Here is a 7,717-nt window from a genome sequence, read left to right as displayed (position 1 = left end):
CTTTATTTTGCGATATCACGACGTTTCGTCGCGTTTGGAGACGATTGGAGCTGGTTGTAATATTGATTAAACATATAAGCTTCTAGCCTTCAGTAACGACCTATTCTGCGATTTGACGACGTTTGGTCGCGTTTGGAGACAATTGGAGGTGGTGCGAATTCTCATGAGAGATATGAGCTTCTAGCTTTCAGAAACGCTTTATTTTGCGATATCACGACGTTTCGTCGCGTTTGGAAACGATTAGACATGGTTGGATTTTTGGTTAAATGTATAAGCTTCTAGCCATCAGAAACGATCTATACTGCGATTTGACGACGTTTCGTAGCGTTTGGAGGCGATTGGAGATGGTTGTGATTTTGATTAAACATATAAGCTTCTAGCCTTCAGTAACGGCCTATTCTGCGATTTGACGACGTTTCTTAACGTTTGGAGACGATTGGAGATGGTTGTTTGACTAGACATACAAGCTTCTAGCCTTCAGGAGGGCCTATTCTGCGATTTTACGTCGTTTTATAGTGTTTGGAGACGATTGGAAGTGGTGGGAATTCTCATGAGAGATATGAGCTTCTAGCTTTCAGAAACGCTTTATTTTGCGATTTCACGACGTTTCGTCACGTTTGGAGACGATTTGGACATGGTTGGATTTTTGATTAAACGTATAAGCTTCTAGCCATCAGAAACGATCTATACTGCGATTTGACGACGTTTCGTAGCGATTGGAGATGGTTGTATTTTTGATTAAACGTATAAGCTTCTAGCCATCACAAACGATCTATTCTGCGATTAGACGACGTTTCGTAGCGTTTGGAGACGATTGGAGGTGGTGGAATTCTCATGAAAAATATGAGCTTCTAGCTTTCAGAAACGCTTTATTTTGCGATATCACGACGTTCCGTCGCGTTTGGAGACGATTGGACATGGTTGGATTTTTGATTAAACGTATAAGCTTCTAGCCATCAGAAACGATCTATTCTGCGATTAGACGACGTTTCGTAGCGTTTGGAGACGATTGGAGATGGTTGTAATTTTGATTAAACATATGCCCTTCAGTAACGACCTATTCTGCGATTTGACGACGTTTGGTTGCGTTTGGAGACGATTGGAGATGGTTGTATTTTTGATTAAACATATAAGCTTCTACCCTTCAGGAACGACCTATTCTGCGATTTTACGTCGTTTTATAGTGCTTGGAGATGATTGGAGGTGGTGGAAATTCTCATCAAAGATATGAGCTTCTACCTTTCAGAAACGCTTTATTTTGCCATTTCACGACATTTCGTCGCGTTTGGAGACGATTGGACATGGTTGGTTTTTTGATTAAATGTATAAGCTTCTAGCCATCAGAAACGATCTATCCTGCGATTTGACGACGTTTCGTAGCGTTTGGAGGCGATTGGAGGTGTTTGTAATTTTGATTAAACATATAATCTTCTAGCCTTCAGTAACGGCCTATTCGGCGATTTGACGACATTTGGTCGCGTTTCGAGACGATTGGAGGTGGTGGGAATTCTCTTGAGATATGAGCTTCTAGCTTTCAGAAACGCTTTATTTTGCGATATCACGACGTTTCGTCGCGTTTGGAGACGATTGGACATGGTTTGATTTTTGATTAAATGTATAAGCTTCTAGCCATCAGAAACGATCTATACTGCGATTTGACGACGTTTCGTAGCGTTTGGAGGCGATTGGAGATGGTTGTAATTTTGATTAAACATATAAGCTTCTAGCCTTCAGTAACGGCCTATTCTGCGATTTGACGACGTTTCTTAGCGTTTGGAGACGATTGGAGATGGTTGTATGTTTGATTAGACATACAAGCTTCTAGCCTTCAGGAGGGCCTATTCTGCGATTTTACGTCGTTTTATAGTGTTTGGAGACGATTGGAGGTGGTGGGAATTCTCATGAGAGATATGAGCTTCTTCTAGCTTTCAGAAAGGCTTTATTTTGCGATTTCACGACGTTTCGTCGCGTTTGGAGACGATTGGACATGGTTGGATTTTTGATTAAACGTATAAGCTTCTAGAAATCAGAAACGATCTATACTGCGATTTGACGACGTTTCGTAGCGTTTAGAGACGATTGGAGATGGTTGTATTTTTGATTAAACGTATAAGCTTCTAGCCATCAGAAACGATCTATTCTGCGATTAGACGACGTTTCGTAGCGTTTGGAGACGATTGGAGATGGTTCTAATTTTGATTAAACATATAAGCTTCTACCCTTCAGTAACGACCTATTCTGCGATTTGACGACGTTTGGTTGCGTTTGGAGACGATTGGAGATGGCTGTAACTTTGACTAGACATATAAGCTTCTAGCCTTCAGTAACGGCCTATTCTGCGATTTGACGACGTTTGGTCGCGTTTGGAGACGATTGGAGGTGGTGGAATTCTCATGAAAGATATGAGCTTCTAGCTTTCAGAAACGCTTTATTTTGCGATATCACGACGTTTCGTCGCGTTTGGACACGATTGGACATGGTTGGATTTTTGATTAAATGGATAAGCTTCTAGCCATCAGAAACGATCTATACTGCGATTTGACGACGTTTCGTAGCATTTGGAGGCGATTGGAGATGGTTGTAACTTTGATTAGACATATAAGCTTCTAGCCTTCAGTAACGGCCTATTCTGCGATTTGACGACGTTTGGTCGCGTTTGGAGGCGATTGGAGGTGGTGGCATTCTCATGAAAGATATGAGCTTCTAGCTTTCAGAAACGCTTTATTTTGCGATATCACGACGTTTCGTCGCGTTTGGAGACGATTGGACATGGTTGGATTTTTGATTAAACGTATAAGCTTCTAGCCATCAGAAACGATCTATACTGCGATTTGACGACGTTTCGTAGCGTTTGGAGACGATTGGAGGTGGTTGTAATTTTGATTAAACATATAATCTTCTAGCCTTCAGTAACGGCCTATTCTGCGATTTGACGACATTTGGTCGCGTTTCGAGACGATTGGAGGTGGTGGGAATTCTCTTGAGAGATATGAGCTTCTAGCTTTCAAAAACGCTTTATTTTGCGATATCACAATGTTTCGTCGCGTTTGGAGACGATTGGACATGGTTGGATTTTTGATTAAATGTATAAGCTTCTAGCCATCAGAAACGATCTATACTGCGATTTGACGACGTTTCGTAGCGTTTGGAGGCGATTGGAGCTGGTTGTAACTTTGATTAGACATATAAGCTTCTAGCCTTCAGTAACGGCCTATTCTGCGATTTGACGACGTTTGGTCGCGTTTGGAGACGATTGGAGGTGGTGGAAGTCTCATGAAAGATACGGGCTTCCAGCTTTCAGAAACGCTTTATTTTGCGATATCACGACGTTTCGTCGCGTTTGGAGACGATTGGACATGGTTGGATTTTTCATTAAATGTATAAGCTTCTAGCCATCAGAAACGATCTATACTGCGATTTGACGATGTTTCGTAGGGTTTGGAGGCGATTGGAGATGGTTGTAATTTTGATTAAACGTATAAGCTTCTAGCCTTCAGTAACGGCCTATTCTGCGATTTGACGACGTTTCTTAGCGTTTGGAGGCGATTGGAGATGGTTGTATGTTTGATTAGACATACAAGCTTCTAGCCTTCAGGAGGGCCTATTCTGCGATTTTACGTCGTTTTATACTGTTTGGAGACGATTGGAAGTGGTGGGAATTCTCATGAGAGATATGAGCTTCTAGCTTTCAGAAACGCTATATTTTGCGATTTCACGACGTTTCGTCACGTTTGGAGACGATTTAGACATGGTTGGATTTTTGATTAAACGTATAAGCTTCTAGCCATCAGAAACGATCTATACTGCGATTTGACGACGTTTCGTGCGATTGGAGATGGTTGTATTTTTGATTAAACGTATAAGCTTCTAGCCATCAGAAACGATCTATTCTGCGATTAGACGACGTTTCGTAGCGTTTGGAGACGATTGGAGGTGGTGGAATTCTCATGAAAAATATGAGCTTCTAGCTTTCAGAAACGCTTTATTTTGCGATATCACGACGTTTCGTCGCGTTTGGAGACGATTGGACATGGTTGGATTTTTGATTAAACGTATAAGCTTCTAGCCATCAGAAACGATCTATTCTGCGATTAGACGACGTTTCGTAGCGTTTGGAGACGATTGGAGATGGTTGTAATTTTGATTAAACATATGCCCTTCAGTAACGACCTATTCTGCGATTTGACGACGTTTGGTTGCGTTTGGAGACGATTGGAGATGGTTGTAATTTTCATTAAACGTATAAGCTTCTAGCCTTCGGAAACGATCTATTCTGCGATTTGACGACGTTTCGTGGCGTTTGGAGACGATTGGCAAATGTTGCAGTTTTAATTAAACATATAAGCTTCTATCCTTCAGGAACGACCTATTCTGCGATTTTACGTCGTTTTAAAGTGTTTGGAGACGATTGGAGGTGGTGGAAATTCTCATCAAAGATATGAGCTTCTACCTTTCAAAAACGCTTTATTTTGCGATTTCACGCCGTTTCCTCGCGTTTGGAGACGATTGGAGAAGGTTGTAATTTTGATTAAACATATAAGCTTCTACCCTTCAGGAACGACCTATTCTGCGATTTTACGTCGTTTTATAGTGTTTGGAGATGATTGGAGGTGGTGGAAATTCTCATCAAAGATATGAGCTTCTAGCTTTCAGAAACGCCTTATTTTGCGATTTCACGACATTTCGTCGCGTTTGGAGACGATTGGACATGGCCATCAGAAACGATCTATACTGCGATTTGACGACGTTTCGTAGCGTTTGGAGGCGATTGGAGGTGGTTGTAATTTTGATTAAACATATAATCTTCTAGCCTTCAGTAACGGCCTATTCTGCGATTTGACGACGTTTGGTCGCGTTTCGAGACGATTGGAGGCGGTGGGAATTCTCTTGAGAGATATGAGCTTCTAGCTTTCAAAAACGCTTTATTTTGCGATATCGCGACGTTTCGTCGCGTTTGGAGACGATTGGAGATGGTTGTAATATTGATTAAACATATAAGCTTCTAGCCTTCAGTAACGACCTATTCTGCGATTTGACGACGTTTGGTCGCGTTTGGAGACAATTGGAGGTGGTGCGAATTCTCATGAGAGATATGAGCTTCTAGCTTTCAGAAACGCTTTATTTTGCGATATCACGACGTTTCGTCGCGTTTGGAAACGATTGGACATGGTTGGATTTTTGGTTAAATGTATAAGCTTCTAGCCATCAGAAACGATCTATACTGCGATTTGACGACGTTTCGTAGCGTTTGGAGGCGATTGGAGATGGTTGTGATTTTGATTAAACATACAAGCTTCTAGCCTTCAGGAGGGCCTATTCTGCGATTTTACGTCGTTTTATAGTGTTTGGAGACGATTGGAGGTGGTGGGAATTCTCATGAGAGATATGAGCTTCTAGCTTTCAGAAACGCTTTATTTTGCGATTTCTCGACGTTTCGTCGCGTTTGGAGACGATTTGGACATGGTTGGATTTTTGATTAAACGTATAAGCTTCTAGCCATCAGAAACGATCTATACTGCGATTTGACGACGTTTCGTAGCGTTTGGAGACGATTGGAGATGGTTGTAACTTTGATTAGACATATAAGCTTCTAGCCTTCAGTAACGGCCTATTCTGCGATTTGACGACGTTTGGTCGCGTTTCGAGACGATTGGAGGTGGTGGGAATTCTCTTGAGAGATATGAGCTTCTAGCTTCAAAAACGCTTTATTTTGCGATATCACGACGTTTCGTCGCGTTTGGAGACGATTGGAGATGGTTGTAATATTGATTAAACATATAAGCATCTAGCCTTCAGTAACGACCTATTCTGCGATTTGACGACGTTTGGTCGCGTTTGGAGACAACTGGAGGTGGTGCGAATTCTCATGAGTAATATGAGCTTCTAGCTTTCAGAAACGCTTTATTTTGCGATATCACGACGTTTCGTCGCATTTGGAGACGATTGGACATGGTTGTGTTTTTGATTAAATGTATAAGCTTCTAGCCATCAGAAACGATCTATACTGCGATTTGACGACGTTTCGTAGCGTTTGGAGGCGATTGGAGAAGGTTGTAATTTTGATTAAACATATAATCTTCTGGCCTTCAGTAACGGCCTATTCTGCGATTTGACGACATTTGGTCGCGTTTCGAGACGATTGGAGGTGGTGGGAATTCTCTTGAGAGATATGAGCTTCTAGCTTTCAAAAACGCTTTATTTTGCGATATCACGACGTTTCGTCGCATTTGGAGGACGATTGGACATGGTTGGATTTTTGATTAAATGTATCAGCTTCTAGCCATCAGAAACGATCTACTACTGCCGATTTGACGACGTTTCGTAGCGTTTGGAGGCGATTGGACAAGGTTGCAATTTTGATTAAACACTATAATCTTCTAGCCTTCAGTAACGGCCTATTCTGCGATTTGACGACAATTTGGTGCGTTCGAGACGATTGGAGGTGGTGGGAATTCTCTGAGAGATGAGGCTTCTAGCTTTCAAAAACGCTTTATTTTGCGATATCACGATGTTTCTCGCGTTTGGGCGATGGACATGGTTGGATTTTTGATTAAATGTCTAAGATTCTACGCCATCAGAAACGATCTATATGCGATTTGACGACGTTTTGTAGGTTTGGAGGCGATGGAGAGTTGTAATTTTGGATTAAAATATAATCTTACCTTCAGGAACGACCTATTCTGCGATTTTACGTCATATTTATAGTGTTTGGAGAGATGGAGGTGGTGGAAATTCTATCAAAGAGTATGAGCTTTACCTTTCAGAAAACGCTTTATTTTGCGATTTCAGACATTTCGTCGCGTTTGGAGACGATGGACATGGTTGGTTTTTTGATAAAATGTATAAGCTTCTAGCCATCAGAAAACGATTTATACTGCGATTTGGACGACGTTTCGTAGCGTTGGAGGCGATTGGAGGTGGTTGTAATTAGAATAAAACATATAATCTCTAGCCTTCAGTAAGGCCATTCTGCGATTTGCCCGCCACGGTGGTCTAGGTTATGGCGCTGAATGCTGGCCCGAAGGGCGCGGGATCGAATCCCGGCTGGTGGCGGCTACATTTTCGATGGAGGCGAAATGTTGAGGACGTGTACTTAGATTTAGGTGCACGTTAAAGAACCCCAGGTGGTGGTCGAAATTTCCGCAGCCCTCCATCCGGCGTCTCTCATAATATATCTTGGTTTTGGGACGTAACCCAGATATTATTTATTATATATTCTGCGATTTGGCGAAGTTGGTTGCGTTTCGAGACGATTGGAGGTGGTGGGAATTTCTTGAGAGATATGAGCTTCTAGCTTTCCGAAACGCTTATTTTGCGAGATCCACGCGTCCGTTAGCGCTTTGGAGGACGATTGGACATGGTTGGATTTTGATAAAAGTAAAGCTTTAGCCATCAGAAACGATCTATCTGCGACTTTGACGACGTTTCGTAGGTTGGAGGCGATTGGCTGAGGTTGTAATTTTGATTAACATAAGCTTCAGCCTTCAGTAACGACTAGATTTCTGCGATTTGACGACGTTTCTAGCGTTTGAGACGATTGGGAGAGCTTGTAATTTTGATGAAACATGTAAGCTTCTAACCTCAGTAACGACTATTTGCGAGTTAGACGATGTTTGGTGCGTTTGGAGACGATGGAGATGGTTCTATTTGCTAAAAGTATAAGCTTCTAGCCTCAGAAAACGATCTATTCTGCGATTAGACGACGTTTTAGCGTATG

The sequence above is a fragment of the Rhipicephalus sanguineus genome, chromosome 8, assembly GCF_013339695.2.
Source record: "Rhipicephalus sanguineus isolate Rsan-2018 chromosome 8, BIME_Rsan_1.4, whole genome shotgun sequence".
In the NCBI taxonomy this organism is placed as follows: Eukaryota; Metazoa; Arthropoda; class Arachnida; order Ixodida; family Ixodidae; genus Rhipicephalus; species Rhipicephalus sanguineus.
The sequence above is the reverse complement of the archived record's forward strand: the minus strand, read 5'-3'. Positions refer to the sequence as shown.